We start from the raw sequence: 12,582 nt of genomic DNA, 5'->3' as shown, positions 1-12,582 counted from the left end.
CATTTTGTCATGCTCCTGTGAAGACTGTGCATTTTACTACATTACAGGTGTTAAATAAATGCAAACATTAGTCATTCTTGTTGCTTGTAAATAAATTATTTTTCTGCCTTTTTATGAAACATTTTCAACATGAGTTTTGTATCTTTATTATGAAATGGATATATATTTCATAAGTTTACTTTTGTAAATTCATGACATTGCAAAATATCTTCAATACAACCAATTATTTACCCTCTGTGTCATTTTGTAATCAGATACAAAGTGAATCTACATTGTTATCTACTCTATACATCATCAGGTGAAAGGAACCATTGTTTTGCAAAGAAACATGTAACATGATTGTTAGCACAGTTTGGTCAATAATAGTGAGTGTACTAAACAACACAGTCACAGTATCATTCTGGTGCAGAAAGGGGCCATTTGGTCCATCATATCTGCACTGGCTCTCTGAGCATTTTAACTTTGTGCCAATCTCTTACCTATTCCCTGTAACCCTGCATGTTGTTTCTATTTAAATAATCATCCAATATTCTCTTAAATACCTCAACTGAACCTACCTCCAGACCCCTCATTCAGACCCTAACTACTCACTGTGTGAGAAAGACTTTCTTTCGCCATGCTTTTGCTTCTTTTGTAAAGCACCAACACTGTGCCTTCTGTTTCTCAATTCATTTATGAGTGGGAACAGTTTCTTCCTATGCATTCTATCTGGACCCCTTATGGTTTGAAACCTTCTACCAAATCTCCTTTTAGCCTTTTTGTCTTTAAGGAAAACAGCCTCAACATCTGCACACATTCCTCATAACTGAAGTGTCTCATTGCTGGAACCAATCATTCTCATACACCTCTTCTGTACTCTGTCCAATGTATTAGCATTCTTCGTATAGTGTGGTATTCAAAACTGTACACAAAAGTCCAGCTGACATCTAACAAGTGCCTAATACAAGTTCAAAATTATTGTTTCTCTTGTACTCTATGCCCCTATTAATAAATATTTCATGCTTTATTAATTACTCTCTTCATTTGTCCTGCCACCTTTAATAAATTCCTGCACACCTTTAAAATATGTATTTTATATTTTATTACTTTAGATTTCACTCTATGGTCTTGTTACCAAACTGCATCACTTCCATACTGAACTTTATTTGCCAGCTACCCAACCACATCACCAACAATTTAATGGCCTCTCAAACTTCTATACTGTCCTCCTCACAGAGTACAATTCTCCCAAGTTTTGTATCATCTGCAAAACTTTTAAATTATCTCCTACATGCCAAGGTCTTGATATCTCGCAGGAAACACAGGAGTCCCAATAACAACCACTGAGGAGTTCCACTACAAACCTTCTTCCAGCCTGAAAACTGCCCATTAGCCATTACTTTCTGTTACTTCTGTTACACATGTTACAGCCAATTTCATTTCTACATTGCTACTCCTCTAACATTCCATGACCTATAACTTCCCTCACAAATCCGTTATGTGATGCAGTATTGAACACCTTTTGGAAGTCCATGTACATCATATCAATAGCCTTCCCCTCATCAATCCTCTGTGTTACCTTTTCAATAAACTTCAGCAAGTTAGGTATGATTTTCTCTTTTCAAATCTATGCTGACTCACCCAAATCAAACCACGTTTTTCCAATAACTGAATCCCATTTTGTTTGCGAGAAGTTTCACCACCATTGAATTTAAACTGACTGTTCTGTAATTGTGAGGGTGACTTTTACAACTTTTTTTTGAACAAGAGCCTAATGTTTGCAATTCCTCAATCAACTGGGGCCATCCCCAAATTCAGGAAAGATTAAAAAATAATTACCGATGTCCCTCCTCACTTTCTTCAACACCCTTGAATTCATCTTTTCTGGTCCTGGTACTGAAAGCTCAACCAACACCCCTTCCTTGTCAATTATAAATCCTTCTAGTGACTGAGTTCCTTCTCTGTCATGATGGCCTGGGCAGCATCTTCCGCATAAATAAAGACAGTTGCAAAGTATTAATTTAACATTTCAGCCAGGTCTCTTGCCTTTGAGTGTAGATCCCTTGTTTGACCCCTAAATGGCTCAACTTCTCCTTTACCACCTCCTACATTTGCATTCAAATGTATTACTACACGATACCTGACATAATTCATACTCTTCTTTAATTTCTATGTCCTTTTATCACCCAGGGAGCTCTAGAAGTGTTTATCTTACCTTTTGCATTTGAAGGAATATACCTTGATTGTCCCCAAACCATCTCCTCTTTGAAGGTAGTTCATTGGTCAGGTACTATTTTTCCTGGTTCCAATCTATTCAGCCCATTTTGTTCTTGCCCCACTGACATCAAATATCTACCAGTTGATTTATCCAACTCCAGATTGATGGATGTCAGTTTCTACCATCATCCTAATCCTAATGATACAATGCTCACTAGACCCTAAATATTCCTCTCTTGTTATTTGATTTACCACCTCATTTCCAAGTACCAAGTCCAGCAGTGCCCTCTTTCTTGTTAGACTGGACACATATTGCTACGTACAAAACTTTCCTGAACACAATTCAGGAATACTTGTCCATCACTGACCCTTATGCTACTACTATCTTAGTCTAATATACAGGCAATTAAAGTCCCTCATAACTACTCTATGATGTTTAAACCTCCTTGTAATTTCCTTGCGGGTTTGATCCTCGATATTCTTCCAACTAGCTGATGGTCTACATATTCTACTGAACAATGTAATTGCAGCCTTCTTATTTTTTAGCTTTAGCCAAATCAATCTGTCTTCGAATATTCTGAAGCATCCTCTTCCATAGTACTGTAATGCTGTCTGTAAGTGAAAATGCCACACCTCCACCTTTAATTCCTTCCTTAACTTTTCTGAAACTGTTGCAGTCAGAAAAGTTAACACCCAGGTCTGCCTAAGCTAGTTTAAACCCTCCCCGACAGCACTAGCAAAGCGTTCCAAAAGGAAATCAATTCTGGTTCTGTTCAGATGCAACCCATCAGCTTGTGCAGGTACCATCTCCCTCAGGGACAATCACAGAGTCTCAAGAATCTAAAGCCCACCTTCCTGCAACATCTTACCAGCCACACATTCATGTGTCTTACCTTTCTATTTCTCTACTGACTTGCACATGGCACTGGGAGTAATCTGGGGATTACTACTTTAGAGGTCTTACTTACTAATTAATTAGCGGTTTAAATTGTGATTGCAGGAACACATCTACTTCCTATCAATGATAAAGAGATAACAAGGTGTAGAGCTGGATAAACACAGCAGGCCAGGCAGCACCAGAGGAGCAGGAAAGCTGACATTTCGGGTCTGGACCCTACTTCAGAAAAAATGCTCCTTCCTATCTATGTCATTAGTACCTGTGTATACCACAACCTTGATCTCTTCACCATGCTTCACTCGGATTTCCTGAACTGTTCTATAGCATCCTTGACCCTAGCACCAAGGAGGCAACAAACCATCCTGGAGTTACATTGATGGCCACAGAAATGCCTGTCTGTTCCCCAAATTAAAGAATCCCCTTTCGGTACTATCCTTCTGTTGTTGTTTCTCCCCTCCTGTAAAGCTTGGCTACGGTGGCTCCATGGGTTTGGCACTTGCTGCAGTCCTTTGAAGATCCATCGCCCTCACCAACGTACAGAATTGGAAACCGGTTAGTGAGAAAGGTTTCTAAAGACTTCCTCTGGACTACCTGTCTGCTTCTCTTGGACTGTCTGACAGTCAGCCATTCTCAATCTTTTTGCTTCCCCCTAAACTGCCCCTCTGAATGTGCTATCCGCGCAGTTTTCCATCTCGTGGATGCATATCAGTGACTTTAGCCACACACAGCTTGAGCTCTGGAGCTCAGGTTTGTGCAGACTGTGACACTTTTTGCACATGTCTAGGTCACAAGAGGTTACTAAGACTCCTTGCATGCTGCAAGACAGGCATTCCGCTTGGCTGCTCTGAAATACTGGGGCTTACATTTTGTACTTTATAACTTTACTTACTTTAACCTTACTCTTGCACTATTAACTAAAACTGGTGAATAGTAGGAAGTAGAAATTCTACACCTTTGCTCACAAGCTAGTTCTCTCCTATGAATCCTAGTTTTACTAGACTAGAATTAGAAATTTAATTAGAAATTTAGTTGAAACCTAATCACCAATGGCGGCTGCTCAACAAACAATCAGCTCATGATTTTACTGCGATGTCAACTCTTAGACGTCTTCCTCTTTTCCTCGCATTGTTTTATGTGGTGTCCACTCTCTCTTTTCTGGGGAGCAGGAATGCTTTGCTTTCAGTTCACATACAATCTGTAATATAATAGATGAGTCAAAGTAGAATCATATATTAGCTGGAGCACAACTATCAATATATACTTGGGAAGTACTGGTCCGTCAAAAGATCAGTCTTACTGTGTTGCATTGAATGCCAAGGATAGACTACATTACTGTTATAAAAGGTAAATCATGCACACAAGTTATTATGTGAACTTATCAAACTATTACGCACTCTAACAGTGCAGTGTGCTGATGTTCAATGCTATGTTCAATACTATGCCTTCAGTAAAACCGATGTATCCATCCACAATTCTATCCTATTCATCAGTATGCCAACCACTTCATATCAGTTGGGCCATATACAAGAAGATGCAACCAAGCAGCATTTAGGCTGATTCCAAAAGAAGGGAAATGAAGCAACAGCCTCTCATACGTGATCCTGAATGCAGTGAGGCATGGACAAAGATCTGAGAACACATGAGTAAGGGAAGAAGATGAAACAACTGGAGTAAATTCTGCAAAGATTTATATCATTTGTAAAGCTGTGTCATTAGAAGATGTGGTATTCTTGTTAAGGGATTTGATCTGGGTTCATATTTAGAAAGCAACAATTGACCTTAATCAAAGTAGACCATCATCTCAGACAGAAAGTATCACTGAGATGTAATCATCATAAACTTCAACATTCACATTTCAATAAACATTTTTGTTGCTAATGTCTTAACTTCAATTGAATAAAAGCTGTCCAGTCACATTTCTATTGCCACAGAATATGCTGAAATCTTGACTCTCATAATCCAAAACAATATAGTGGCATATGTTTCAATCCTTTCATAGAGTGCAGGAAAAGGCTATTTGGCCCATCAATCTACACCAAACCTCCCAAGAGCATTCCACTCAGGACACCCCCTGCCCCAATTCCCATAGCCCCACATTTTCCACAGTTAATCCACCTAGCCTATACATCCCTGGGCAATATGGGGTAATTTACCATGGCCAACCCAACTAAACTACACAGTTTTGGACTGTTGGAGGAAACTAGAGCACCCAGCAGAAACCCACACAAACACAGGGAGAACATGCAAACTCCATACAGACAGTCACCCAAGACTGGAATCAATCTCAGGTCCCTCACACTGTGAGGTAGCAGTGCTAACCACTGAGCCACTGTACTGCTCACATTGTTTTTGTTTTATCTAGAACAATTGTGACAAATGGAAGTTGTATTTTTCTGAATAATATTAGAGGCATATGTTTGGGGAAGATCAAAGGGAGTTTTATGGAACATTCTGCTGTATTGCACTTGACCTGAGAGCTCCGTGTACTGAAATTCCTCATTTTGATAGCCACATAAATTTGTGCATTCCCTAACAAATTAGGATGCAAAATAGAATAACATGATTATTCATCCGATGACGCACACTCAAAGATTATCAACCTAGATAGAAAATTAAACTGTGAAATAAAATAATTAAAACATTTGATAATGAAGAACATCAAATGGTTAACATTCCTATTTTATCACAATGTTCAGGGTGCATGAGATCTGTCAGTGGCAGAGTCCTAAGCTGCGTTGTGACTCAGAGGAGTGTTGATGCAAATGTTCGCACTCACATACCTACATAGCCCTCACATGGTTTACTGTCAAAGAAATAAATAGAAAAGTCTATTTTTGTCCCTTGGGCTTGCATACAGCTTGGCTGCATTCTGTCAGTTTCTGTTATATGTGTTACATTGAAACAAGCAGAAGTGAATCAACATCTACTTTGGCAAGAACTATCTGACCAGCCCCACAAATGACAAGAAACGAGGTTGAGGGGTACAGTTTATTTTGCAAACTTTTTGTTTTAAATCCCTTACTGACTTGGCAGTGTAATCAGAGCTGTTTGTGACCACAACTTTGAGTCCCAACAGCAAATAGAAGAGTATCCTTTATTTGTCACATATACTCCAATACAGAAGTGCAGGAGTACGGAGTAAAGTTTTTACAATGGCTGCCTTTAATGGTGCCATCTTAGGCACAAGTACCTAAACACAAATTTTACAGAGTAGAAAATACAGTGTTGTTACAGAGTAAAAAAGAATATAGATTAGCATGAAACAGTGAAAAAGTCCAGAGTGATAATAAGTGACCATAAGTACTTAAGTTCCAGTCTATGCCTGCAGGCCCCAGAGCATGAGGCTATGCCACCTCCATGTGCTGGCCTCCATCCAGGAATCGCTTTGCCGCCAATCCTGGAATTGCCCGTTTGTTCCATCGCGGAACACGGCCCGTGCTCGCTCTGCTCTGCCACGGGACACGGCCCGTGCTCTGCTCTGCCGCGAGACATGGCCCCTCACTCTGCTCCTCAACTCCACTCTCCAGGTAGAGCATGGTTGGGGTTGGGCGGCAGGGCAAGAAAAAGAAAATCTCTGAAGGGGAGAAAGAAAAAGAAGGGAAAGGTAAAGCGACTGGCAAGCAGAGGAGCACCGAACGGAGCATTGTACTCAAGCTCTACCCTTAACACAGCTATAGGGGTTATCCATCCCCCCACTAAACCTCAATCCATTCCTATCATTGATTCATCCACACCTTCAGTCTATTCACACATTCTGTCTAACAAACATTCAAACTAACTCTTTAGTTCATCGATCCCTTCAACAAATTCAACCCTCAATTTCTCTACCCTCCGAATTCACCCAATCTGTAAATACAGCCAGTTGATTGATCCATCATTCTCTTTGTCTATCCACCCTCAACCTGTTCTTCACCTTGATTCCTTTGTCTCCCCTGACCATTCTGATAACAGGACAAGGCTGCAGAGTGGAACATTGTGTCTGAGTTCTGTACAAGTAAGCAACAGCCAGTTCCTAGTCTCCACAAGGTTGATACTGAGCACTGCATTTCCTTTCAGGATAAGCGAGCCACTATCAAAGGTGCTCTCACTCACCATCTAATATCCAGGAACAAGTAAATATTTGGGAAGCATTAGAACAGGTTTTGTGTTATTCTTCATCCTGTGATATTGTGTACAGGACAAAAGGCCCTCAGAAAATGAATCTGTAATATTTATGCAGCATATATGTAAAAATGCTGATGGTGCAGAGTTTGAGAGCAATTCTTAGAACTAGCTATTTTTAGGACTTTCTGACCTTTAAATATGCTAGTCTAAAGATTTCCTCCTCATACGCTGGTTAGTAAATGAAATGGCATGTGTGGCACTATGACAACACATGCCAAGCAAATAAGAGTCTCAGGTTCAAGCATCTGTTTAGTGAGCTGATCTCGGGTTTTGATAACAGAGCTTAGCACTCTAAGATTAGAGAGAGAAAATTCAGATATGATTGCTGATTTAGTCACCATTAAGTGTCCTTTGCTGGACGAATAAGTTAATGCTCAATTGGTCTCCCTTCTGTGATACAGTAACTTGCCAACATTTAGTTAAGCTCAGACATGAATGGCAATTGAAGAGGTCCTAGAGCAGGCCTAGCACCCACTGAAAGACAATTGGCTTCCTTCAAGAGAAGAAAGGTAAAAATTGGAGAAATGAGATAAAAGACTCAGTAGGGAATTCTTCAGAGATAGTCACATTTTTTTACTTGTATTTCGCCAGATAACTGAAAACTGCATTTATACTCATAATATTTTCTGGCCATTATTTATATAAATGGCAGAAATTTCTAAAAGGTCATCCCAGCCAACTGGCAGATCCATTGGCAGCTTGGGATCCAGTGGATTTCCAGCATAGTTTGCAGCAGCTCTTTAACTGAGACTGTGCAAGACTGAAGAGGAGACCTGGAAAAGCTTTCCTAACCGGGGCCTCCCACTTTTAGCTGCAGGGAGTTTTGAGAAACAGCAATGGATTGGTGTTTGTTAAGGATGTGAGAAAGAGGCTAGCTTCTCCAATTAGGCAGGCAAGGGTGGGAATGACTGAAGAAATTAACAACGGAAATGTCATCGGTTTGACCTGAAAACAATGCGCCAAAAGAATCCAGAATCTCAGGAGGGTTTAACAGGTGAAGGGCATAACACTTTGATGTGTCAAGCCTCTTACTCTGATTTTCCCAGTGCTCTCTTGCACAGCAATGCTCAGGACAACACATCTTACAGCTCTACTTATTTCTACCTTTCCAGGCATCTTACAACCCCAGCTGAATAATGAGCTCTCACTTACATTTAGCCTCAGCCTACTGCTTTCTCACAACCACAGACTCAGATTCACTCTCTTCAAACACCATCCTTCCCTCCTTATCCAAACAAGCCATTTTAAACACGCACAACTCTTTACTTTCTCTCCTTAAAAACAGCACACAACCTCCTGAGGCTCAGGATGAGGGGTGTGGCAGTGGGTGCTTCTAGTGATTGGCACTTTGCCAGTCTGTGCCCACCAACTACACTGGGAAGGATGTCTTGTTTCAGAAGGCTGTAGATGTCAGCAACAGAGATAGTAAGAACTGCTGATGCCGGAGTCAGAGATAACAAAATGTGGAGCTGGAGGAACACAGCAGGCCAGGCATCATCAGAGGAGCAGGAAAGCTAACGTTTCGGGTCGGAACCCTTCTTCAGAAATGGGGGAGGGTGAAGGGGGCTCTGAAATAAATAGAGGAGGGGGTTGGGGCTGGGGAAGGTAGGTGGGATGGTAATAGGTGAGTGCAGGTAGGGAGTGGTGCACCTGTCCATCTTCTGTCCCACCTATCCGTTCCTCCCACCTCACTGACCAATCCCCAACACTGCCTACCTGCACTCACCTACCTTCCCCAGCCCAACCCCCCTCTCTCTAGTTATTTCAGAGCCCCCTTTACCCTCCCCAATTTCTGACGAAGGGTCCCGACCTGAAATGTCAGATGTCAGCAATAACCTGCTCTGAAATCTTGAGATCCTTAGGCACGAGTGTGCACATATGTCAAGGGGTATTATTTGCCTGGCCACCATGTATTGGGAATCATGTTTCCTTCCAGTTTATCCAAATCCTCTGAACGGTGGAGTGGCATGTGGATGTGGGGAGAAGACTGGAATAGGAAATGCAACGAGTGAAGTGGAAGATGGGTGAGGTGGCTCACAGGTATTTGGGAGTAATCGCTCAAGCAGTGAAAGCTCACATTAGGAAGTGTTGTGCACAACACCTTCTCCCACTTGACCTTGTTTGGAACTCTTCAGTTCCCCTGATTAAAATTAGATTCACTGAAGAAGCAGTCCCCATTGTGCCCGGTTTGACTCTGGCAAGTTGCTGACACCTTGGGAAATAGATAAACAGGTTACTAAAGCCCAATTGCTTGGTTAAGGTAGTACCTGATTGCCTAGTAGAATTTTTAAATTACCTGCCTACCAGCTCCATGTAGTTTTGTGCCAGCATCCAAACCAGCCTGTGGAACCCAGAAGTAGGTGGGATAATGGAGGATGTAAACTTGATATCCATTTTAGGAGATTGAGCATACATCCCAATATGCCTCTGCTGGCCTGTAAAGAATCAACATTATGAATGAATATGTTTTCCAGATGTCACCATAAGATGGCAGTAATACAATACTAATGGTGTAAATTAAGTCTAAATGAAAGAAAAAATGGGACTTAAGTGATATCAGAACCAGAGACAACGTAACAAAATAGATATCTGACAAAACTACTGATTGTTGATCAGAGAAAAATTTGAACACGTGGCAAATTGTACTGTGGTACCAACAAGCGAGTCACAAGTTTCCTGCAACAACATTAACACGTACTTCTAGACATTCAGAGGTCTTGAAAACAAATATTGAACACAAGGGGAGAAAAGGGATTACAGAGAAATTCTGGGGGCACGGGGAAGCTCAAGTCAGGATTGGGAAGTCTTTCAAAGCAGGGATGGGGATGTCAAAATGGAGGATTCTAGGAAGCCAGTACCAGGAAGTGGAAGCATGTGGCTGTAAAAGTAGCTTCTAATGACGGCATATAGGAAATGGGGAAGAAGATGTGACAGCAATCTCAGTGAGGCGGAGTGTGTAGACTGGGCAAATGTCTAGAAGGATTGCAAGTTTAGGATAAAAATGTTAAACCGTGGAGGGACTAGGATGAGGATTTTAAGTTGATTCAAAGGTATGTGGATACTCAGTGAAGACTAATACAGAGAGCAGAGTAATTCCAGGATTTGTTCACCATAGCAGTTTCAATAATTTGTAAAGCAAGAAGACTGATTAGGAAAACCAGTATTACGCTCGATTTAATGGGATTCCTGTTAACTTAAGGCAAAGTTACGCTAGCAGAGCAGAACTTCCCAAACATAATCTTTTTATTTTTTTGTCCATTGGATGTGGGTATTGACGGAAAGCCCAGAACTTGTTGCTCACCTGCAATTGCTCTTGAGAGCAATTAACAGTCAACCACATTGCTCTGGGCCTGGAGTCACATTGCATTGCTTATTTCTATTCCTAAAGGTCATTAGTGAGTCAGGTGGGTTTTCAACAATAAGTGATGATAGTTTCAAGGTCACCAAAGCAAAGACCATTTTTAAATTCCTGATTTTTTAAAATTAAATTTAAATCCCACCAACTGCCATGAGTGGATTTGAACCCGTATAACCAGTGCCTTAGTCTGGGCCTTTAGATTGCCAGCTTAGTAACATAACCATTTCCTCTGCTTATCAGTTACTTCGTCCTCCCTCTTACTAATAAGAATGCACAACTCCTTTACAAGAGTGTTATTATATAATTATTCTGATTCTGATCGTGTTTCTGTGCATTTGAAAGAACTGGGTGAGGGTCAATGTAAAGGAGACTGCATTTTGCACCCTAACCCTAATCCTCATTTGCCCAAGGTCCCAAGTATGCTTTCCAGGTGAAGCAGCATTTCACTTCACTTCTTTCAGTCTAGTCTACTGTAGTTGCTGCTCAGTGTGGTCTCCAATATATTGGCAAGACTTAATGCAGACTAGGTGACCACTTTGCAGAATTTCTCTGCTCTGTCCATTGGAATGACCCTGATCTTCTAGTTGCTTGCCGTTTCAGTAAATCAGCTTTCTCTCATGCTAATGTTTTGGCCCTGCTACAATGTTCCAACAAAGCACAATACAAAAGTGAAGAACAACACCTCATGTTCCACTTAGGCAATTTATAGCCTCTAGGACTCAATAATGAATTCTACAACTTCAGAGCCTGACATCATGATGTCTGGTCTCCATTTTACTTACATCCTTTCACCCTCTCTCACTCCCACATCCCCACCCCCCAAAACCCACCACCCCTACATGGCCTTGTCTTGTTTGTGAAAAGAAAACGGAAGAACTAATCAGAAACAGAAACAGAAATTGCTGGAAAAACTGAGGAGGTCTGGCAGCATCATGCACCAATCTCTTGTTTTTTTTTCTGCACCCTGACAACCTATGGTTCAGTATGCCTTGATATAGAACTTGTTTGTTTCTAAAAACAAAGTGGTTCAGGACTTGTTGGATGCATTCAGGCCACACATTAATGATGATTTTCTGAACTTTCTGAACCTTCTCTGCTCAGCTATGATCAAAATGTATGAGATTCATGAGACTGTTTTCCAGTTCAGATTCAATAACATCCACTCGTAGGTGTAAAGGAATATCTCTGGCATTGCAGGTCTTGGAAGCTTGCTATAGAGCACTCAAAATGGTAATTTGGGAACCTGGTCTGTGTTAGACATCGAAATTATAACCAAGCACCAATCAGAATAATGCTTTATTTTCCTGAAGGTGATATTTTGCACTATGGAATCCAATTTCAGTTTAAGCTTTTCTTGAATGTGAATACTGCACTTACAAGGAGACTCATCAGGCACTGCCTTTCACATGTAACACTTCATTGCTGATGGAGTTGCAGTTAGCATCAAATTGATCAAGGCAAAAGGTAGTCAGGTGATGGATAGATTCAATGTTGCAGTCTAGAATCTTTGGTGTAGTAATTAGTGAATTTAATCACTATGGATCATGATCATATGTAGATCTGGGCATGTTGGCAGCATGGTAATAAGCTGCTCCATCTGTTTCCATATAACCCATACAACAGAGAATCAGATTTTTGTTGTGACAGATGTCTTTAAGTTTATTAACAATACTAACCATGAACACAACTACAATATCACAGATTTACCTACATAACCTGGGCTCTGTGCTAACTGATGTTACTATGCATTAGATATACAGAAGTGATTTACTAAAGACACCACATTGACTGTATTACAGAGTGATTGAAGATGATTTTATACAGCAACATATAAAAAGGAAAACAAAATGTGGAAATAAAAGCTACCCTAATGATAACCATGTAATCACTGTTGATTGAAATAAAAGAACTATTTGGTTCACTTATGTCCTTAAGGGAAGGAAATCTGCCATCATTACCTGATCTG

General features: G+C 40.7%; 1 long non-coding RNA gene across 1 annotated transcript; it reads right to left on the bottom strand.

The window, feature by feature from the left end:
- Nucleotides 1-6,546: 6,546 nt before the first annotated feature.
- LOC125484805 lies at nt 6,547-10,047 on the bottom strand. Its single transcript, XR_007263625.1, has 3 exons — nt 9,957-10,047; nt 9,555-9,693; nt 6,547-6,668 (listed from the first exon to the last, which is right to left on the bottom strand). It is a non-coding gene; the product is annotated as an uncharacterized LOC125484805 (long non-coding RNA).
- Between the last annotated feature and the right edge of the window lie 2,535 nt (nt 10,048-12,582).

The sequence above is a fragment of the Rhincodon typus genome, chromosome 14 (genome assembly GCF_021869965.1).
Source record: "Rhincodon typus isolate 14 chromosome 14, sRhiTyp1.1, whole genome shotgun sequence".
Classification (NCBI taxonomy): domain Eukaryota; kingdom Metazoa; phylum Chordata; class Chondrichthyes; order Orectolobiformes; family Rhincodontidae; genus Rhincodon; species Rhincodon typus.
This window is presented reverse-complemented; position numbering and strand designations above follow the sequence as displayed.